Source organism: Kogia breviceps, chromosome 3, assembly GCF_026419965.1.
Source record: "Kogia breviceps isolate mKogBre1 chromosome 3, mKogBre1 haplotype 1, whole genome shotgun sequence".
Classification (NCBI taxonomy): domain Eukaryota; kingdom Metazoa; phylum Chordata; class Mammalia; order Artiodactyla; family Physeteridae; genus Kogia; species Kogia breviceps.
In genome coordinates, this window is record NC_081312.1 from 102,876,284 (window position 1) to 102,899,197 (window position 22,914).

The following is a 22,914-nucleotide window of genomic DNA, read 5'->3' on the forward strand; positions in this document are numbered from 1 at the left end:
AGAGGTGGTAGATGGGGAAGGAGGGGGGCTAGGTTGCTGCCTTGCCTGTGACTTTGAACTGGTAACTTCCACCCTTTTTCCCGGCCAATGCTTTGTTCTGGACAGGCCTCTGTGACCCCTGAGAAAGTTTGCTACACAGAAGGAGCACCGGGGGAGGGCTCAGGGCAGCAGTCTGGACTGGAATGTTAACCCCATTTTTCAGAGAGAGACCTCGCGGCTCAGCAGGGCAGTGGGCCTCAACCCCTTCTGAAGGATTGGGTGACAGTTGTGGTATGGCTGCGGCTCAGCCGACACTGTCCTCCCATTCAGGAGGCTGTGGGGTGTGGCAGGGAGCAGACGGCTGGATTTCCTTCCTGGGCGCTAGGGCTTGTTTTGAAGTCCAGTTCCCTCCATCAAAATATTCCTGCTAATCAGTCAGCACTGGGTGGAATGAGCAGCTAATTAGCCCCTCCAGTTTAACCTGTAATTGCTGCTGGGAGATGGGGAGAGAGGATGTGGTCAGGGTTATCTGCAAGGCAGCCAGGGGTGATGGGAGGACTGGGGGAAGGGTCGTCAGGGAGGCGGTGGCTGGGCCCTGCCCCCCCTTCTCCATGAGGGGCCGCAGCAGCCTTCCCGCTGGTTAGGTGACAGTGTGAGGCACCAGGAAGCTCAGTGGGCAGGGAGACAGGGGAACTGACAGGGGCCCATCTCAGCTGGGGGGCTGGAGAGCCCTGAAGGAGGGCTGCCTGAGCTGAGCCTGGAAGGCTGTAGGATTCATTTAAAATGTTCTGTTTTGCTGATAATAAAAACCCCTGCATTTCTTCATAGAAAATGTGAGCACTTGGGTGTTTTGCCTGTCAGTCTTTTTTTTTTTTTTTTTTTTTTTTTTTTGTGGTACGCGGGCCTCTCACTGTTGTGGCCTCTCCCGTTGCGGGGCACAGGCTCCGGACGCGCAGGCTCAGCGGCCATGGCTCACGGGCCCAGCCGCTCCGCGGCATGTGGGACCCTCCCGTACCGGGGCACGAACCCATATCCCCTGCATCAGCAGGCGGATTCTCAACCACTGCGCCACCAGGGAAGCCCTGCCTGTCAGTCTTTTACAAAATACATATTTATATCATAATTGGGATAAAACTGCACTTACTGTTTTCTAACCTGCCTTTTGCACTTAATACTATACTAAGATCATTTTCCCATCATTAAATACTCTTCTGTAATGTGATTATTTATTTGTTTATTTATTTATTTATTTTTGTCTGTGTTGGGTGTTTGTTTCTGTGCGAGGGCTTTCTCTAGTTGTGGCAAGCTGGGGCCACTCTTCATCGCGGTGTGCGGGCCTCTCACTATCGCGGCCTCTCTTGTTGCAGAGCACAGGCTCCAGACACGCAGGCTCAGTAGTTGTGGCTCACGGACCTAGTTGCTCCGCGGCATGTGGGATCTTCCCAGACCAGGGCTCAAACCCGTGTCCCCTGCATTAACAGGCAGATTCTCAACCACTGCCCCACCAGGGAAGCCCTGTAATGTGATTTTTAATGGCAGTGTAATGTTCCAGCCTGTGTGTGCCATAGCATGTTTAACCAATTCTCTGTGGTAGGGTTTGATTGTTTCCCTTGGTGTGTCATCATAAAGAATGCCTGGATGAACAAGATGACGTATGTAGAGTTATGATGGGTGGAAAAGGATTGGGGGAGGAGGAGGGCCTAGGCTAAGCAGAGGTATAGAGGTGGGGGACTTTGGAGTGTTTGCGGAGTGAGGTGCCCAGGAGGGGGGCAGGGCTGGTCACTGGGAGCCTTTGAGGCCTGCTGAGGAGTTGAGACTTGACTCAGCAAAGCCCTGGAGGGAGCTCAGGTCTTTCTTTGCCGTCTCCTGCCTCCTCTGGCTGCTCCTGTGGTCGGAGGGGAGGGGGCAGGTTGGTGGAGTGGGGGAAGGGCAGATAAGGCTGGGGGTCCCAGATGCCACAGCCCTTGACCTCTCGCTCCCTGGAGGGATCAATGGCGTTTAAATCAAGCCCCCCCTCCCTCTGGTGAGCCCTACCCAGGTCTTGTTGCAGGAGGGACACACACCAGCTCTGAACACTTACTGACTTCTGAATCAGTGCTGCTGCTCAGACAGGCCTCCCTTCTTCCCCTTGGTGGAGAGTGGGAGGTGGCCCATGACCTTGGAGAGCCAGGAAGGGAGGCTGGGGGTGGGGTGTCTCTTCCAGGAAGCTTTCCTGACCTCTGGGCCCATCTGGTGGCCCCCTCCCTGTCCTCATTTCCCTGTGCACGTGTGTTCACACCGGCACTGCTCACACGCTGGGTGGGATTACCTATGGGCGTGGGTCTTTCTCCCCACAGACCTCAGGGCAGACCTAGCCTGATTTGCCCCTCTGTTCCCTTTATACCAGGTGCTGCACAAATGCTTGCTGAAGTCATTCATTCATTCCATGGATCATTCATCATTTGACACATAATTATCGAACACCTGCTGCATGTTAGGCACTGTTCTCTGTGCCCAGCATTCACAGGTGAATAAGTTAGACCAGGTCATTGCCCTCATAGAGCTTAAATTCTAAGAGTAGATAGAAAATGACCAGAGAAGTAAATTCATAATAAAGGTTAGGGAATAATAAGAGCCATGGAGAAAAATAAGGCTGGAAAAGGGAGAGAGCATGCGAGAGAGCTGTTCTCTGCTGGGTGGTCTGGAAAAGGCCTCTCAGGTGAGCTGCCCTGTGAGCAAAGACCTGAGGAGAGGGAATAGGCCCCTGGAGGTCTGGCTAGGCTCTGAGCAGGGAGCAGCCGGTAGGGAAGAAGGGCTGAGAAATGGGCTTGCGAGGCCTCTTGTTAGAGAGTGTGAATGGAGGTTATTCATGGCTCACAGGCTCCCTCTCATAGAATTGTGGGGAAAAGACTGGGGAGGAGGTTGTGGGTCGGAGGGAAGAGTAGAAGTTGGTAGGCCCATGCGGAGGCCCCAGCATCAGTCCGGAGAGAGCTGGCGGACTGGGCCTGGGTGGGGAGGAGTGGCTGAGGGTAGGAGACTGAAGGGGTACTGAAGGATGGACTGTGGGCTGTGAGGGGTCAGAGCCTGAGAACGGGGTGGCTGGTAGAGCCTTTGACTGAGCTGAGCTCAGGGGGCCAAGAATGAATTTGGGAGGGAAAGGTAGAGTCGTGTTTGGAAGTGGTATGTTTGAGATGCCAGTATCCATGTGAAGGATATCCAGCCCTGGTCTGGGAAGATCCCACATGCCGCGGAGCTACTAGGTCCGTGAGCCACAACTACTGAGCCTGCACGTCTTGAGCCTGTGCTCTGCAACAAGAGAGGCCGCGATAGTCAGAGGCCCGCGCACCGCGATGAAGAGTGGCCCCCACTTGCCACAACTAGAGAAAGCCCTCGCACAGAAACGAAGACCCAACGCGGCCATAAATAAATAAATAAATAAATAAAATTTAAAAATCACCTTACAGAAGAGTATTTAATGATGGGAAAATGATCTTAGTATAGTATTAAGTGCAAAAGGCAGGTTAGAAAACAGTAAGTACAGTTTGCTCCCAATCATGATATAAAGACTGTGGCTTTGTATGACTGCAGCTGCGGGCAGAGGCTGGGGTGGGCATGTAAATGAAGGAGTTGTCAGCAGTCTGACCAAGGGTGGGGTTGTGGGGGGAAGGGTGTGTGTAAAGCCTCAGACCCTGGGGACTTCCCTGGTGGCACAGTGGTTGAGAATCTGCCTGCCAATGCAGGGGACACAGGTTCGAGCCCTGGTCCGGGAAGATCCCACATGCTGCGGAGCAACTAAGCCCACAAGCCACAACTACTGAGCCCGTGTGCCACAACTACTGAAGGCCATGTGCCTAGAGTCCGTGTTCTGCAACAAAGAGAAGCCACTGCAATGAAAAGCCTGCTCACTGCAGTGAAGACCCAACATAGCCAAAAATAAATAAATAAATAACAACAAAAATAAATAAATAAATTTATTTTTTTTAAAAAAGATAAAAAATAAAGCCTTAGAGCCTGGACAAGAGAATGTAGAGGAGGAATCTGGGCCTTACTGCTTAGCGATCCAGCCCATGGGGGCTCCTTGCCCATGGGTGGGCCTGTTACCCCAGGCTTGCAGACAAGCTGTCTAGATTTACTAGCCTGGAGAAACTGCTGTCAGCTCACCCTCCCTAGGTCTTCTGTAACCACAAACTGGGTGGCTTATTTCTCATAGTTTTAGAGGATAGAAGTCTGAAATGAAGGTGTCAGCAGGGTTGGTTCCTTCTGAGGGCTGTGAGGGAGGATCTATTCCAGGCTTTTCTCCTTGGCTTATAGATGGTCATCTTCCCCCTGTGTCTCTTCACATGGCATTCTCCCTGGGTATGTGTATGTCCAAATTTCCCTTCTTATCAGGACACCATCCATACTGGTTGGCCACACCCACCCTACTCCAGTATGACCTCATCCTAATTAGTTAATTACACCTGCAATGACCCCCATTTCCAGATGAGCTCACATTCTGAGGTACTGGGGTTTAGAAACTCAACATATAAATTTGAGGGGCAAAACTCAACTGGTAACAGCATGTGACTAGCCTGGGATTTCCAGAGCAGTGAACAGTAGACCAGGCAGCCCTGGTGGTGGTGAGCATCTCATGCCTTGAGGTATACAAGGTGGTGTTGAGGCTGCCCTGAGCTGTCAGGGATGGAGAGAGGTGATTCCTTCCCCAGGGCTTCCTGGTGTTTGTTTCAGGCCGGGGTTTTAATTGGGGCCCAGGAACATGGTACCTGGTGTGTGACGGTAAAAACCCAGTCCCTGTACACTCAGGGTGGTAGGCAGGTACACACAGTTGAGGCTGGAGGAGGAACTCCCTGGCCTCTGCACCCCCTAGCTGGGTGACCTGGGGCAGTTGCTTTCACTTCTGAGCTTCAGTCTACCTTGACTGTGAACCAGGGACCATCTTGCCTGCTTGTTTTTGTCACAGGCCTCTGGTGAGGCTTGAAGGAGAGAACCACTGGGAAAGTGCTTTCCTTTTGCAGACATTTCTTAAGTGCGGGCTGTTTGCTAGGCTCTGTGCTGTCCCCAGGAACCCAGAGATGAAATGGTCATGGCCCTGGTCCTCAAGGAGCGCACAGGCCATGGAGGGGGGCGGGCGGGTGAAGGTGGCACTTTAGGTTATGCCCACTCTGGGGTGAGACTGCGTGGAATCCAGTCCCAGCTCTGCCTCTCACTAATGGTGTAAATTTAGGCCATTTACTTAAGCTCTCTGGGCCTCAGTCTTTTCATCAGTAAATTGGGAATAATAATAGCATTGGCCTTGTATGGATTAAGTCGGTTGGTGCACATAAGGGCTTAGAGCAATGTCTGGCACATAGTAAATGCTCAATAAATATAATTTAAAGTCATCAGCTACAGGACAGTGTGATAGAGGACAGCAGAGGAGGTTAAGGGGAGATGTGCATCGAGAGTCTGGCTTTGGGAACCCAACAGTCTCAGTCCCTGCCCTGTCTGGGTACCCTGTCATCCTATTAACCCCTCAGCCATCTGCCACCCTTTGTGTGGATGTTGAGGGGAGTATGGAGCAGGCATGCCCAAAGGGAGAGGTCAAGGCCTTTGCACAGACTTAGGTGGGAGTCCGGGGGCGTCTGTGCAAGTTGGGGGGGCAGCTGCCACTTCTGCTTCTGCTGCCTTGGGCGATGTGCAGTTGGGGACAGGGTGCTTGGGGTGTTTGGCTTTGTTAGTCTTTGTTTTTAGTCCATAGTTTTCATAGGTTTCGGGGAGAGAAGATGGTGGGGAACCAAAATTAAAATTCTTCTTTGAGAAGTTAACAACTTTCCAATTAAAGGATTCTTATTTGCGAGATGCCTTAGAGGCCTTTTCAATCAAGAGGCTCTTCTGAATAATAAAAGGTGCTTGAGCTGGGCTTGGAGAGAGACAGAGAGGAGCCTGAGCTGCAGATGAGAGGGTGGGGGACACCGAAGACGGGTGCCCCCAGCCTTGAGAATGATGGTTGTGTGTGATGGGGGTGGGGTGCAGCTCCTTTCTGCTCAGCGGTAGAGATGGGGTTTGTCATGGGGAGGGCAAAGAGGGGGAAACTGTCCTTACCTCCACCCCCTGCAGACCTTACGCCTCTCTGGCTCTAGCCTGAATGCCACACACTGGTGCCTTCTACTGTGAACCCTCTGTCCTTTTCCACTCAGGCCAGGAGAGAGTTGGGAGGAGGCCGGGGTGTGGTGATGACAGTCTGTAATGGTGAACATGACCTGACCTTGTGCTCAGGAGCAGAAAGTTTGCATAGGGGGCAGCACCTCTTAGCTTCTGAGACCCTGGGCTCCGTGGTAACATCCTGGGTATGGTTTTGTAGCTGTTTGGTGGGTGTGTCCACCTGCCTTTCAGCTTGGCACCCCTACTCAGTGCTACACAGCTGGTTTCCTGGGAGACCAGATCTCTGTCCTGCTTGGAGCTGAATGTCTGCTGGGTGTCCCAGGAGAGCTGCATCCTCAGATCCTGCTGGGATAAGCCAGCCTAGTTTCCCTGAATGTCTAGAATGTGGAGGCCTCTATTTCCTGAACCCCACTTACAGATGAGGGAGCAGTGACGTAAAGTGACCCCTAGACCCAGAGAGGGGTTCTTGCTAAAAAGGGACTTCTCTTCCCATGTCCCCCGAGGTCTTCCAGGTCATTGAGCAGAGAGGAGTTGGAGGGGACATTGGCCAAGGCCTTTCCCTCAGTGGGCAGTCCAGGCCTTTACCCCAGTCCCCACAGGGTCCGCCCCCAGGACTTGTCAAGGTCATTTGAGGAGACCGTGCCACGGGTGGCTCCTCTGTCCAGGTGGTGTGGAGGATGGCGGGAGTGTTTTCAGTCTGCACCTGCCTTCCTACCCTCCCCCGACACGTCCTACTTTCCAGGAGCCACCGCAGCAGGGATGTCTGTGTAAATACCCAGAACCGTGAGAGCCAGGCACCTCCAAAAGGTCGACCAACTGTGCAAGTGCTCCCTGGAGTCCTGGGGTTGGGCCGATAATTGGGAGCAGGTGATGTGCTGGTTGGGGACAGGTAGGGCCATCCAGCAGCCTGGGGAGGGGAGGGCACCAGGGTGGGAAGGCATGAGGGGGATCTTGATCAGGCCCTCTGACCAGGTTGGGAACAGAGAGACTTAGGATTCAAGTTCCAGTGCTGCCACTTAACAGTTTTTGTGGCCTTGAGAAGTGACCCCGCCTCTCTGGATCCCAGTTTCCTCCTGGTGGCACAGATAACAGTGGAGCTGAGGTGGTGAGGGTCACACGGGGTAGTGTGTGTGAATTGCAGGCTGGTGGGTCATGTGGATTTGTGGACTGTGTCTTTTTTTTGGCCGCACCTTGCGGCTTGTGGGATCTTAGTTCCCTGACCAGGGATGGAACTCACACCCTTGACAGTGAAAGTTCAGAGTCCTAACCACTGGACCACCAGGGAATTTCCTGGACTGTGTCTTAACAGCACCATTTGGTGGGGCTGGTTCACATGCCAGCCCTGTTGCTTTGGTAGGTGATTCACTTCTCTTAACTTCAGTTTCTCCATCAACTCAATGGGCATGATGAGACATATTCACAGAGGTGTGTATCCATCAGTGGGAGTCTTTTACACCCTTCCCTCTGAATCATTTAATGAGCCCATCCTTCCTGAGTACCCAGTGGTACTGGGCTTGGTGGCCACGAAATGAGCAGGTGACATAGTTCCTGCTTTTGGGTAGCAACGTGGACTTAGCGGGACTGAGGAGAAATGCTGGGAGTACAGGAAAGGGAAGGAGATGAGGGCTGGAGAAGTCAGGGAGGGCTTCCCGGAGGAAGCTGGACCTTAGTGTTCAGGAAGATTTGGGCAAGGAGGTGGGGCAGGGAGGAATGTAGAGACGGCAGGCCTGGTTGGGTGAGCAAAGACCAGGAAGGGGATGGTAATGGGGGTGGGGAGTGGGGGGTGAGAGGTGTTTGCAGTCAGAGCCCAGAGAAGTCCCAGTCCTGGACCCCTGGTGGTGGTGAGGGACTAGAAATTGGGAGTGGGACAGCAGTCTCTTGATTTAGGGCAGGGGGACAGCAAACATGCAGCCTGAATCCCAGCACAGAGCCTGGCATGGGATGGGGCCTGTGGCGGGGGGCAGGGGTTCACTGTGTACAGACAAAACTCCCCAGGCCCTGGGGCCTCGGGTTGGGGGTATGGAGGCCTCACGCAAGGCCTGGGAGGAGGTTGGTGGCAGATACCCAGACTGGCAGGATGGACCTGCGGAGAGGCTCTGGCTGGAGGTGCTGCAGCGTGAGGGCAGCCTCAAGCCTGGATTAAGGAACCAGGGGGTCTGGCTTCTTGAGGGCCACAAGACTGAGAGATGGAGAAGTGGGAGGGGTCTGTGGTGGATTGGGAGGGCCAGGAGAGTAATTCTTATTGAGCACCCACTATGTGCCAGGCCCTGAGTCAGACTTGCTCTGAACTTTGGCTTGCACAACAGCCCAGAGAGGGGGTGGCACTTAGCTCATCCTGAGGAGTTGGAAGCTAGGCTCAGAGAGGCTGATGACTCAACTGCCCCAGGTCATTTCAGATCTGAACTCCAAACTTTTATTTTATTTTATTTTAAAATTTTTATTGGAGCATAGTTGATGAACTCCAAACTTTTAGCTTTTTCAGTGGCCCCACACTACTGCCCAGGGCTGTGGGTTTTAGAGGTGATGATCTCCCAGATTTCTCTGGGTGGGGTCAGTAGAGGGACACCCAAATATGCAGTCTTCCTTGACTTTGCCTCTCTTGGGGAGGCTCAGAGAGGTCAAGGGTGTGCACCAATGCCACACAGCACTGAGGTCTGCAGTCCCTGGCTCCCTGGAGAGGAGGTGCTCTGCTCCTCTCCTCTAGAGGGTCTGGTGGCCCCTGCCAGGCCCTTCCAGATCTGAGGACAGAGGTAATCTTTCCAGCCACAAGCCTACTCATGTGTTTTAGCCACTGAAGGATGCTTTAAAATCTCAGCCCCAGATTAAAACCTATAAGTGCTTCAAAACAATGAAAAATTTCCCTAATAAAAGAGGAGGCACACTCAGGCGTACCCTAAATGAATGGAGTGACTTCCGGGATTAATCCAGGATGTATGGGAGGGCACCCAGCTAGGAAAAGTGTGCGATGGCTATTGTAACAAATTGTTTGCTGGCGAGAGGAATAATTCTTAATGTGCATGGGCTGCAAGCGGAAGGCACCTTGGCTCTTCGCAGCGGCGTCCCTCATTTGCTGGACCTGAGTGGGGTCTCTGCTAGGGCGGCCTTACCTCTAGGCCTCTGGACCTTCAGTGATGACCTTCCAACCCCAGAAACCAGTCTGAGTGGGAGTGAGTGTGCCCCGAGTCTGTCCTTAGAACCCCGCCCCAGGGCCTTTGGAGTCCTGCCACCTCCCCCTGCTCTGTGCCCTTGGCCCGGGAGACAGGGCTGTGCTTGCTAAGTGGTATTCCTCCTCCCCTGCTGTGTGGGCCAACTCTTCTCAGATTTCCTGAGTCTCAGGCCTGCCCATTCCTCCACCTTAGACCATCCTGGGGAGTCTGCACAGACTTCCTCTCAGGCTGCCACAGCTTACCTGTCCAGGGCTTGGGCCACTGCCTCTTCCCCAGCTCCCTAGCCTCAGGCATGGGGGTGGGAGCCACATTGTTCTCCTTGGCTAGCACTCCCAGCCTCCTAAAGTGTCTTTGTGCTGAACCTGGGGGAATGGGAGGCTAAGCCAGTTCATGTGGGGAACATAAAGGAACACAACCGCTGAGGCACAAATGACAGACAGGCCTCCTGTGCTCCACTGCCCACTCCCAGCCAGTGGGGGTGGGGTGACCAGCACAGGGGCAAGAGCCCTGATTTCTGGGGGCAAGTCTGAATTTAGTCCTAGCTCCCCATTTTCCAACTATGGGACCCAGACAGCACCCACAACCTTTCCTGCTTCCTCATCTGTAAGAGATGGGATCTTTTTATCATCATCATCGTCTCATATATTTTTTAAAAAATTTATTTTAATTAATTAATTAATTTTGGCTGTGTTGGGTCTTCGTTGCTGCGCATGGGCTTTCTCTAGTTGTGGTGAGCGGGGCCTACTCTTCGTTGTGGTGCCCGGGCTTCTCATTGCGGTGGCTTCTCTTGTTGTGGAGCACAGGCTCTAGGCACGAGGGCTTCAGTAGTTGTGGCACGGGGACTTCAGTAGTTCCCGCTCATGGACTCTAGAGCGCAGGCTCAGTAGTTGTGGTGCATGGGCTTAGTTGCTCTGCGGCATGTGGGATCTTCCCGGACCAGGGCTTGAACCCATGTCCCCTGCTTTGGCAGGCGGATTCTTAACCACTGCACTACCAGGGAAATCCCTCGTCTCATATTTTTGAAAACAAGATCTCATTGACCCACAGAACAGTCCTAGGAGATGGGTCCTGTTATTATCCCCATTATGCAGATGAGGAAACTGAGGCTCAGAGAGGTCAAACAAGTTGCACAGAGTGGCAGAGCCAGGACTCAGGCCTGAGTCTCAGGTCTGTAACTGCTTCATGAAATTGTTTAGAGAAAAGGTCCCAGATCATAGGTGCTGCTCCACAAACCTCATGCCTACCCATGCCCTTTTCTCAGTTGAAGAGGTGCTGATACCCTTCAGAGGCTGGGGCAGAAAACAATGGGGACAGGGAGCCCTGGCCCCCTTCTCACTAACCCCTCTGGCTTAGAGCTGACCTGTCTTTTCATTCATTCATTCAAGTGTTTATAAAATACCTCCTAAGTACCAGGTGCTATTTCTAGGTTCTGTGGATAGAGGAAAGTTACACATGCTCCACCTGCCCTCAGATGGTTTCCATTCTTGTGGGAATGGCAGTGAGCCAAACCTCAAATAATTTCAGTAGTGTCAGACTGTGATGATTTTGGGAGGGAAGTAAACAGGGCCATGAAACAGGGAGTGGCTGGGCTGGGCTGAGTGGCTTTGGAAGTGGGAGGGATCCAGGCAGGACTTTCTGAAGAGGTGACCTCAAGTCTGAGAAGAAATGGCATTCCAGGTGCCAGAAGAGCAAGACTAAGGCCTGGATATGTGAAGGAGCTGGGTGTTTGTGAAGACCAGGAGGAAGACAGCACGCTGATGGATAGAGAAGGAGGGAGGGGGGAGGCCCTACCAAGAGCAGGTTTTATTCGGACCACTGGGGGGTGGGGGAAACTCTGGAGAGCGCTAAGCAGGAGAGTGACAGGATCTGATTTGTGCTTTTCAAATTCTGTTCTGGCCACCATGGGGAGAGAATGGATTAGAGCCAGTGGCAGGGAAAGCCGGGAGCCTGGTGGGGAGGTGGGTACTGGATCTGGAGGGGAGCCGTGGGGTCACAGCAGGGAGGAGCGTGGCCTTGGGATGGTGAAAAATGGATGGAAGGGGAGATGCTGGAGATGGGTCGTGTGGGGGGAAGGCTGAGAGTCCAGGTCTGGGGAGGTCAACTTGGCCTGAGTGGCCCCACTTCTGAGATAGGATTCTGGGCCAGGCAGAAGCGTGACAGTCCTCATTTGGACTTGCTGGGTGTGACGAGCCGAGGAGCTGTCCAGTGGAGCATCATTCCCTCAGGCCCTGTGGGGACCTACTGCGTGTCTCTGGACACTCTCAAAAGACTTCTTGCATTTCTTTATACTCGTTCCAAGATCAAACACATTGGGTCATCTCATTGCCAAGTCCATTTTTCAGATGAGGAAACTGAGGGGCTCTTACTTCAGTCCCTGAACTGCACACTGCCTCCCTCTAGACCTCCGGCGTCGACGTTGAGAGGAGGGAGCAAGAACAGGAGTGATACTTCATAGGAAGGTGGCAGGAAAACTCAGGGAGCGGGGCATCATCTCCTGCTGATGCCTGGGGTGTGTGTGTACACGAGCATGCGCATGCATCAGGCCCATTAACAAACAGAGAAATAAATTAACAAGTATTCAACCCACCAAATGTTCCTTCTGTTCTGTATAATAGAGCACAGGAACATAATTTTCCCTTGGAGCAAATTGCTACAGCTGAACCTGCTCCTCCTTTTCCTCCAAAAACTGCTTAAAATTCTGGAACGCTTGTTGATTTCAGGTCCTTTCCCTTTCTGCCTCCTATCCCCAACCCCCAGGCTGCTTCCCTCCACCTTCCTTGTGACAGGCCTCAGAGGAGCCAGATTGTCACAGAGCAAGAGTCCCGGCCCTGCAGATGCGAGGATCCTGGGGGGCAGAAGCTCAGGCCGGGGAGGGGCCCTGTATGTGGGGTGAAGGGCTTTTGGAGTGCTGAGCATGAACAAAATGCTCAGGGCTGGCAGAAAGACCGGCGGCTTCCCACTGAGCCCTGCCACAGTTGTTCTATGTGACCTTGGGCAAATCACTGCCCTTTCTGGGCTTTAGTTTCCCTGGCAAAGTGAGACTGAACGTGCCTGCCGTCCCATGGGATCACACCTTGAGGTGTACAGAGTGCTGTGTAAATGGGAGCCACCTCCTTCTGAGGACACCATGAGCGGGGAATGGGCGCCCCCCCCTTATCCCACTCCCAGGCCCTTCTAAGGAGCCTCTAGATTCAGGGTCTCTTGCCCTGCTTCTGAAATCCTCTAGGGCACTTCTAATTTTCTTAAAGCAAATTAATTTTAATCCACTTTAATTAAACATGTTTTATAAAAATGTATATTTAATCCACTTTAATTAAACATGTTTTATAAAAATGTATATGTCATTCAGAGCCCAGCCCAGGTCTCCACGTGCAGGGAGCCCCGTTAGGGGTGGGATCCTGAGCTGGGGGGAGGCCCTTGCACGTTGACTCCTGGTTGGCTCGGGCCAGGCTGAGTCAGCTTTCGTGGTGGCAGAAGGGGGATGTGGGTATCCGGTGCTCAGGAACCATAACATTCCAACTTCCTACCCCTGTCTCGAGGGGTCTGGCTATACTTTATGGAAGATGCAAAGTTCCATCAATACTGCAACTATCTCTGTGCTCCTCAGCAGAGGAATTAAACCCCAAAGAAGCCACTGAGACTTTGCAGGCCAGATGAAGGAGGGCCTTGTCTGGGGTCTGCTGTGTGACCATAGGGCCAGCCAGCCAGGATCTGAGCTGTCTTCAAGCCCTAGGATGGCCCCAAACCTTGTCTCCTCCAGGAAACTCTCCTTGACTTTGACATTTGTCTTAGTCTGCTTGACTGCTGTAACGAAATACTGGGGGGCTATAATATAGGCTAGGTGGCTTAAACGACAGAAATTAATTTTCTCACAGTTCTGGTTGCTGGAAGTCCGAGACTTAGGATGCCAGCACAGTCAGATTCTGGTGAGAGTAATCTCTGTGGCTTGCAGTGGCTACCTTCTCGATGTGTGCTCACATGGCAGAGGGAGTGAGGAGGGGGGCGTGGAGAGAGGGAGAGAGGGTGAGAGAGGTATTTCTGGTGTCTCTTCTTATAAGGGCACTAATCTTATTGGATTAAGGCTTCACTCTATGACCTCCTCTAACCTTAGTTATTTCTTTACTCCAAATACAGTCATGCTGGGGGTTACGGCTTCAACGTGTGAACTTTGAGGGATACAATTCAGTCCATAATGCCATCCCTGCTCTCCTGTCCCCTGGCTGCATCGAAGCTGCCCAGTCTAGAATTTGTTGTAAACTGTTGGCTTTAATTTTCCCCAAGGTCTCCTCCCAGCAAAGTCTTGGGCACACTGGGGCCCCATAATGTCACTGTGGCTTGAGCTGCTTCCTGGCTGAGACCACAGTTTGAGGGAATTTCCTACTCCTTCCCCTGGCACCTGGGTAGGTGGGCCCTGTACCGCAGCCTCTCCCCACATCTAGGCTGCTTGCTGGTCATCTGCGGTAGGGGAGCCTCCAGACATCCACACCTGCCACGCCCTTCCCTTCAATCCCCACCATTGCTCACAGGGAAAAGTTCAAGCTCCCTTGGCCTACTCTCCATGGTCCTTCAAACCTGACCCTTACTTGACCCCTTTAGCCTCACATCCTGCCTTCTCCCTTGTCCCAAGAACAGGTCTTACTATTTTGTTCCCTGTTTTTGTACCAGCTGTTCCTCCTGCCAGGTAGAAAGCTGTCTCCTCTTCCAGCCAGTGAACTCCTATGTATTCTGCAAAACCCTCTGAAGTACAGTCTTCCCCAACTCTCTGGGTTGAGTTAGTCTCTCCCTCCTCTGAACTCCCACAGCACTCTGTGCTTTCCTGTCTCTGTGTTTGATACCCTGGATGGTCCTTGTCAGGCGCTGTGTCTGGTTCACCACTGGGTCCCAGTACCTCCTCAGTGCCTGGTTCCATAATTATTTGTGGAGTGAATGAATACAAATAGTTACCGAACACCTACTTTCTAGGCACTTTTTGGACCTAGGAGGCTGTCTCCATGGAGCTTACATTCTAGCAGAGGAGACAGACATTAAACGAGATGCATAAGCAAAATACGTATTGTGTTAGATCGTGATAATGTCAAGGAGAAAAAAAATAAATCAAGGCGGAGGAAAAAAGGAAATGTCAGCGGCGGGAGTGCTCCATTGAGAAGATGACTTTAGGTAAAGACCTGAAGGAGGTGAGGGAACCACGTGGATACCTGGGGAGAGCATTCAAGGCCAGGGAACAAGGGCCCCCAGGTTGGAAGCATGCCTGGCCTGTGTGAGGAACAGGGAGGAGGCCTGAGTGGCAGGAAAGTGGAGAGGGAGAGAGAGAGGGGTAGGACTTGATGTCTGAGAGCAAATGGGGCCAGAGCTTGCAGACTATTGTGAAGTTTTTGCTCTGAGTGTGTCGGGAACCACTGCAGCGTTTTGAGAGAGTGACACCTTGACTTGGGTTTTAAGGGTCCCTCTGGCTGCTGTGTTGAGGTCACTGTGGAAGCAGGTGCGCAGGGAGGAGGCTGTTGCAGTAATCCAGGAGAGAGGGATGGTGTCTGGACCAGGTGGTGGCTGTGCGGGTGGCCAGAAATGGTCAGATCCTGGATCAATTTTGAAGGGAAAACCAGTGAGACTTGTTGACGGTGGATCACCTATTCCGGGGGAGAGAAAGGGAGGAACTAAGAGTTGACCCCCTGGTTTTTGGCCTCGACAGCTGGGCGGATGGGAGTTTAGCTACTTTTGAAATGGGGACTTTGGCAGGATCAGGCTTGGGGTAAAGTAAGGTACTCAGCTGTGATCATGTGAAGCTTGATATACCTGTTAGTTGTCCAGGAGGGGTGTTGAGTTGGGTATTTGGTGACTGTGGTAGGCTAAATAATGGCTCCCGTGGATGTCCATATCCTAATCCCTAAAACCTGTGAAAATTACCTTATATGGAAAAAGTCTTTGCAGATGTGATGAAATTAAGGATTTTGAGATGGGGAGATTATTCTGGATTGTCTGGGTGGGCCCCAAATGCAATCACTAATGTCCTTATAAGGGGGAGGCAGAAGGAGGTTTGACTACAAAGAGGGGAAGGCTATGTGACTGCATAGGCAGCGATTGGAGTGGTGTGGCCACAAGCCAAGGAGTGCTGGAGGCCACCTGGAAGAGGCCAGGAATGGATTCTTCCCTACAGCCTTTGGAGAGAATCAGCCCTCCTGACACCTTGATTTTTGGCCCAGCGAAACCAGTTTGGAACTGTGAGAGAATAAATTTCTGTTAGGTCACCAAGTTCATGGTAATTTTGACAGCAGCCCTTGGCAATGAATACAGCTGTAACAGGCCTAGAGAGTTAGTGAAACACCCTCAGTGTCTCGGGGTCATGGAGAGAGGGAGTGTGTGCTCTCCTGTGGGGCGTGAGGTCAGAAAGCCCACAATGATGGTGTCAAACCTCCACTGTGATGATAGCAATGACAATAATAATAATAATAATAATGATGATGATGATGATGATGTTGCCATGTACCACTTGCCCGGCCCTTGATGGATGAGTAAATCTTGAACATTTGCTCCTCATGATTCCCCTGTGATTAAGACTGGGGGTTGAGGAAGGCTGGGGTGAATGCTTACAATGGGTCAGGCCCAGCGCCTGGGCTTCGCTCCTCTAGTGTTATCTTGGTGACAAGGCCCATCTCTGTGGGGTGGGTGCAGGGAAGGGGCTGAGTCTTCCCGGGGTGGTGGGAACACCTCACCTGGCCAGGCTAGAACACTGCTCTGAGGAGAACCCGTAAGAGCTGGGCTCTGGGGCCAGCCTGCCTGGCTTTGCATCCTGGCTCCTCCACCTGTAAGCCATGTGGCCTTGGCTCTGCCTCAGTGTCCTGTCTGTAAAATGGGTGTATTTGTAGTGCCGGCCTCATGGGGTCATTGTGAGGCTTAAATTATTACATGTAAACATGTAAAATGCTTATCACATGTCAGCTTTTAACCCTCAGGCCTTGGGGGACCAGGACTGTGGCAGAAGGAGCTTTGCAGTCCCCAGTTCTGGGTTCGAATTCCAGCTTCCCCAGCTGTGTGACCTTAGATGCTCGGTTTTCTCCTCTTAACACCAGCTGCTTGCGGGGCTCCTGGGAGAAGGACTTGGTGGCTGATGTGTAAAGGGTCTGTTATGTTGGGGCCCCCAAGTTGGGGGCTCAGTCAGGGCCAGCTCTCTACCTTCCTTCCCGCAAAGCCCTGGGTTAGTGACCCATCCCTAGCCTGCCTCTACAGTGAGCAGATTCTGCTTTAGGGCTTAGAGGGAAACAGGGGGTGCACGGGCGAGGGGTGGGCTGGGGACTCTCCAGTGGCATTGGGTGTGGCAGGGAGGGTGGCCAGGGTAGCCAGAGTGAGGCCTTAATGCACCTATTAGCACGCGCTGGCTGTGTGCTTTTGGTTGTGGTGTCCTCCACAGCAGCAATGCATTCAGGACCATTAGAATCTGCAGGTAAGACATGCGGTGATATTTACAGCCCAAATCTTCGTCCCCATAAAGGGAGGTGGGGCTAAGAGTTGGGAGGGGGAGGGAGGGGCTGGACTTTTTGATAATGTCATAAACGGAGTCTGTCTCCTTGGAAACGGTGGCAGTGGTGGCGGCCACAGTCTGGCAGATGTGCACGCCATAATATGGGCCCACGGTGGCAGTGGCAAGGACGTTGGGAGGGATGAATGGGCTGTAACTCAGCAAGCCTGGGGCTCGGGGACAGCCGGCTGTGCTAATGAGGGCATGGCGGGGATGCTGATGGAGGGATGGGGGCTTGGAACTGGGCATCTAGGGCGACAGTGGGGTGCCTGTGGCTGGCCAGGATTTGGGGGAGACCCTCCAGCCTCTGGCCCAGGGCCAACCTCAGAGACAGGCCAAGCTGGCAGGGAGACACAATGTTTTACTAGGCCTGGAGGGACACAGACATAGGGCAGAGTGCTGGAGAGCCTTGGCTCAGGCTGTGGGAGACTGTATCACAAGGAGCAGGGAGTCTGGTGTGAAGGAGGAGATGACTGGGGAAGCTTGGTCGTGCCTGGTATGCAGGGCCCTGTCCAGGGCTGAGTGTGATGGACCTACACTGCCAGAACCTCTGGGGCCAGGGCTTTACCTAAATTGTCTCATTTCAGAGAGAGCAAGGAACTAGTCTTCAGCCACCGACCAGTTGGTGCTCCAGCCTGGGCCTCCACCTGGGCCCACCAGGACACTAACAGGAAGTAGAAGGCAAAGAGGGACTGGGACCTGGAAAATGGTAGGCTCGAGGGCTGCATTTGTCATCCAGAAATCTCTGAGGGGCCAGAGCCCTTTCCCCAGACCCCGACCTGCAATGGTCACCAACTGCCCCATGGCAGAGCCAGGTCTGGCCAGGGGCGTCCCAATTAGAGCTACAGATGGGACAGGTTGCTTTGGTTGGTAGTGAGCTTGCTCTCATCAGAAGTATGCAAGCAGGGGCTCAATGACCATGGCCAAGGAGACTGGAGAAGGAATTCTTTTTTTTTTTGTGGTACGTGGGCCTCTCACTGCTGTGGCCTCTCCTGTTACGGAGCACAGGCTCCAGACGCGCAGGCTCAGCAGCCATGGCTCATGGGCCCAGCCGCTCCGCGGCATGTGGGCATGTGGGATCTTCCCAGACCAGGGCACGAACCCGTGTCCCCTGCATCGGCAGGCAGATTCTCAACCACTGCGCCACCAGGGAAGCCCCAGAGAAGGAATTCTTGATGGAGAAAGGGGAGAGTTTGGGGCCTGTCCTTCTAGGCCCGAGGCAGGCACTGTCATCCTGAGTTCTAGGAGATAAGATGGCCCATGACATGAGAATTGTGTCTGTGGCTCTGCCCCTATTACAATGTGCATTGCATCTGAGTCCCAGGTCCAGGAGATGGGAGACCAGAGTTCTAGTGCCAGCTTGTCCCTGACTTGCTGTGTGACTTCAGATAGAACCCTTGGCCTCTCTGGGCAGGAGCAAGGAGCTCCGAGGCTGTGGGCTGGGAGCTGCTGAGGAAGAACCTTAGGGCTTGATGCCGGTCACTGACTCCAGCCCCTTTTGGCCACTTTCCTCTGCAGACAGTTGAACCCAGGTAAAGGGGGAGGCTAGAATCCCAGGAGTACTCATCCCCATCGTTGATACCTGTGAACAGAGTCAGGGCTCAGCCCAGGGTCAGGAAGCTTCCTTTCATCTGCTGCTGCTGACTGGTAATCAGCCCTGTGACCTGTTGGCCTGCTGCTCTCATTACTGATACCAGAGGCTTGAACTGGGTGGCAGATGGATTGCGTGGGTGGTGGGCGCTCACGCTCTGCCGTGGGCAGGCACCCAGGACCATGTGTATGAGCGTGTGTGTGGGTTTGTGTGTGTGCATTGGGCAATGGTGGTGGGAACAGGGCTCCTGCAGGATGCCCCACAAACTCTGGTGTCCATGGGGGTGTGAGTGGAATCGGGTAGCGGCTGCTCCTTGAGTCTGAGGCGGAATCTAAACTGGAAGGTGCTTGAGGGGCAGTGGGCCCTGGGTGAAGTGAGCAAGGGGCTGGAGGGCTTGGCTGGGGACAGAGTGGACATCAGGCAGGGGAGACAGACCTGTCGGGTGTGGCCGTCGTTTCGTGTGAGTGAAGGCCCACACTTCCCTGCTCACTTAAGGAGCCAAGAAAACCTTCTGGGAAATTGAGGCACCCTCCCTGCACACTCTCACCATCCCCTAGACTGCCCCTCTGCAGCCTCCGGCTCCCTTCACCCATCCTCCCCAGAAAGGGCATGGGACTGCCTGCAGCCCCCAGAAGGTCTGGCAGGTCAGGGATCAGAGCTGCTCTGGTGGTTGGATCTCAGGAGAGGTTGGGAGCCCTCCCAGAACTCATGGCCCAGTGACCCCCTTGGAGCCACGGAGGTGTGGGATTGAGAGGGATATTGTTTGTGACGGCTGGCAGGAGCCGAGGGGTGCTCTCAGGATTTAAGGGAGAGTTGGGTGGGGACTGGAGACAGCTGAGTAGGCATGACAGATGGGGTCTCTGAGCCCATGGAGGCACAGCTGTGCCTCATGCAGGTTCCCAGGTGAGGGCACTGGAGGAGAGCTCTGGCCCCAAGTGAGTTTCCAGGGCTGTGAAGTGGGAGCAGGGACACATATTCTTAAAATCCTCACTCTCCTGGTCTGTGTGACCCTGGGGAGTGCCTTTATTTCTGTATATCACTGTACAGTAGTACTTCCCTCTCATAGGGCCATTTGTGCTGGAAGGTGCTAGAAAATCATGTGTTCTTTCTGTGTGGAGTCAGGGGCTGGGATGCATGGGCTCCAAGGGTGGTGGGTGGGTGGGGACCGGGCTCAGTTTCCCAGCCTCTGTTCAGATACTAGCTGTCTCTGTTCAGATCTCACTTACTAGCTGTCACTCAACTTTGTTGTGACTAGCCTCCTCATCTATAAAGGACATTGGGAGGGACGAGCTCGTGGGGCTCTTGTGCTCAGATTAAGAGTCCATTCCGTCAAGCCCTGCACATAGTAGGTGCTCATTAAATATAGGTCATCATTGTTATAACATCGGAATTGAAAGTGCTCAGAGCTCCAGGCAACCCCTTCCCCCCACCGGCCTGCCCCCTCCATGCTCTATCATTCTGTCTGTGCCAAAGCCTCCCAGGGACAGGGTATCCAGGGCTCTGTGAGTCCTCAGCAGTCACAGGGATCAGTCTCCATAGCTCAGATGTGGAGACTGAGGCCTCAAAGGGAGAGGGCTATTGCAGGGACCTGGGCTCTGAGAGCAAGTGCCCATGAACCAGGTGAAGTTGAGAGGGTGGAAGACTGGGGGATGGTAGGAGGAGAGGGAGAGGCTGAAGGCCGCTCCCCTGGCCCCCAACCCCCATAGCTGAAGCTGGTTCCTGATAATTAGTGCTTTAACGAACCTTGAGCCTGCTCCCAGCCAGATAATTACAATGATTTTTTTGGCTTCTGGGGGGTAGCTGGAGGTGGTAGAGGGGGAGGGCTTTTCTGGCTTTTTTTACTGTCCACAGGGATTTTCAAACCTACCCACTCTCATCTCATTTGGAGAAGGAAAAGAAATGTGTTAATGGACCTTTTCCTGTAGCTGAGAGGGACAATTTATGATAGAGGTGACAAACTTCATTTTCATGAGAGGCAAATTCCACTTTATTTTAAGCTACAGACTTCCCCCTTTGTCAGTGGCTTTTGGGCATTGCAAGTGGAACCGAGGTGTCAGGTTGGCAGGACCTGGGGGCAGGCTGACCGCTTAGGGAGGCATGCGCAGAGTCTCCCGCTTCTGTCTCACCGGCTCGCCTGCTCACATGCATCCCCTCCTTTTTGTGGGCTCCATCTGTGGCTGAGGAGGTCGAGAGAAGTTAAAAGACTTGCCCCAAACTGCTCTGGAATTGGAGGGGTTGGTGGGCGGCCTTTGAACCTGGGCTGTCAGACACCAAACTCCACACTCTTTCTATTCCATCTCGCTGCCTGACCAGGGGTGTGTGGGGCTCTAGCCAGAGTGGGACTGTCTGCCCAGGTCTCTCCCAGGGACAGGGAGCACAGGTTGGAGAAGCTAGCAGAGTCTTCAGGCTACCGGCCAGCCCTGGCCCCAGAGCACCTGTGGTCACACTGCTCTAGAAGAAGGGATGCAGGGTTCTTCTTTCCACACGGAGGATGCTGCTTGAATGGTGTTCTTTGCAGGTCTAGAGGCAGGGCCCACAGTGGAGGTGGGCATCCCATCTTTCCAGTGGCCTCTGAATCAGAGTGTGGGGCTAGCACCAGACCCCAGAGCCTGGCTGGAGGGGGATGACCCAGTTTACTGAACAGAGACAAACTCAAGGCCAGAGAGGGCAGGCAGCCCACCTAACCCCCCGCAGATTTTCAGGGCCGGAGCTGGGATGGGAGCAGGATGTGGAGCTGAGCCCAGAATCTTCCTTCCCGAATTACTGCATCTGTGGAATGGGCCCAACAGCATCCTGCAGGCAGAAGGGTGGCAGTGGCTTCTGAGGTCCCTGCTGGCCCCCTCTACCTCTCGGGTGCTCCCCAGGCTCCTGGCCCAGCTTCCAGGGCCCTGAGGCCCAGCCCCACCAGCTCCTGCACAGGGCACTCCATGAACACTGGGAGCTCTTGTCTTTAGAGCGTGGAGAAGGTCTCGGAGGGCAGGGCAGTGTTGGCGCTTCCTTTCTACTCTCTGAGAACTCTCAGTGGAGAATCCCGGGGCTGAGAAATCCTGGCTCTCAGATCCTTGATTTTCTAGGTCAGAGGAATCTATTGCAGACCCTCTGCCCTCTCCTCCCGCCCCATCTGGGACAGTGGGATTTGTGAGGACTCATGGGCCGTGAGCTGAGTGCACAGTGGCTCCAGTCAGTGCACCAGAGTCTGACCCAGCCTGCCTTTCCTCACTGGCGACCTTGGGCAGGTCCCCGCTCCCTGTGAGAAAAGTGAATTAAAACCCATCTCCTGGGGCTTCCCTGGTGGCGCAGTGGTTGAGAATCCGCCTGCCGATGCAGGGGACACAGGTTCGTGCCCCGGTCCGGGAAGATCCCACATGCCGCGGAGCAGCTGGGCCCGTGAGCCATGGCCGCTGAGCCTGCGCGTCCGGAGCCTGTGCTCCGCAACGGGAGAGGCCACAACAGTGAGAGGCCCGCGTACCGCAAAAAAAAAAAAAAAAGTGGTGGCAGATGTAAAATTCTGAGAAGCATGAAATCTTGGAATCACAGACCTTTGGAGGTGCAGGGTCCTCGACTGTCAAGAGGTTGGATTTTCGGAGCCCCTGGCCCAACTCGAGAAGTGGGGTTGCTCCTCCCCCAGGGCTGTGATGCTGTCATCCCACTTCTATCTGGCCTCATCCTCTGACTTTGTCTCACCCACCAGGTGCCTGTGGGTGAGGAGATGTTGTGTTGGGTGTGTTGTGTGGTTCAACTTACTGGGTGACTTGAGCCCAGGGAAGGGTCGCAGTCCTCACTTGGGAGCCTGAAGGTGGGACCAGCCCCTTTCTTCACAGCCCAGCAGCTTGACTGGCCAAGGCAGGGGGTGGAAGGGGGCAGGTGTCTGGGCTCTCTCTGGCCCTGGGTGGCAGCCTGCCAGGCCAGGCTGGGAGCTCCAGCCTCCTGTGTCCCTGGCCCGGAATGGCTAAGCCCAGCCCTGGCCAGTCCAGGGGCTCAGAAAGGGCCTACTGACTCCTGCCCAGTTGAGGAGGATGAATTGTTCCTGGGGAAGAGCCCCTGGGTCTGGAGTCAGGCTTGAATCTGAATCCACCTTTCCTAGCTGTGGCCTCCCAGAGCCTTAGTTTCCCCATCTATGGGGAGTGATAGATGGCAGCAATGATCTGTCCCTCTGGGCACCGCCACTACAGCTGAGAGCACGAAGGCTTATTTGCTTCCTGGGATGCAGGCCCCAAATTGTATGTCCCTCCATCCCAGGGACCCCCATCTCAGGAGGTCCCTGGGAAGAACTAAGCTCCCCCGGTTGGCATATTTGACCCCAGATCCCAGCCCCACCAATAACCACAGTGTGACTGTGGGCAAGTCACTAAACCTCTCTGGAACTCAATTTCTCCAACTGGAAAATGGGGCACAGCAGGGTCTCAGAATTAAACAAGCTCACGTATGTTGCACATTTAGCGCTGAGTGACAGGTCTTATGTGAGGTGCCTGGCACCTAGGAGGTTCTGGGTGATGGTGGCTATTTCAGGTCCGCCCTGACCCCTCTTCCCAGGGACCATCTCTGCT

General features: G+C 53.8%; 1 protein-coding gene across 4 annotated transcripts in view; it reads left to right on the top strand.

The window, feature by feature from the left end:
* Positions 1–22,914, top strand: part of LINGO1 (leucine rich repeat and Ig domain containing 1) — a 200,567-nt gene that overhangs the window by 24,495 nt on the left and 153,158 nt on the right. The gene's annotated exons all lie outside the window — the stretch shown is intronic.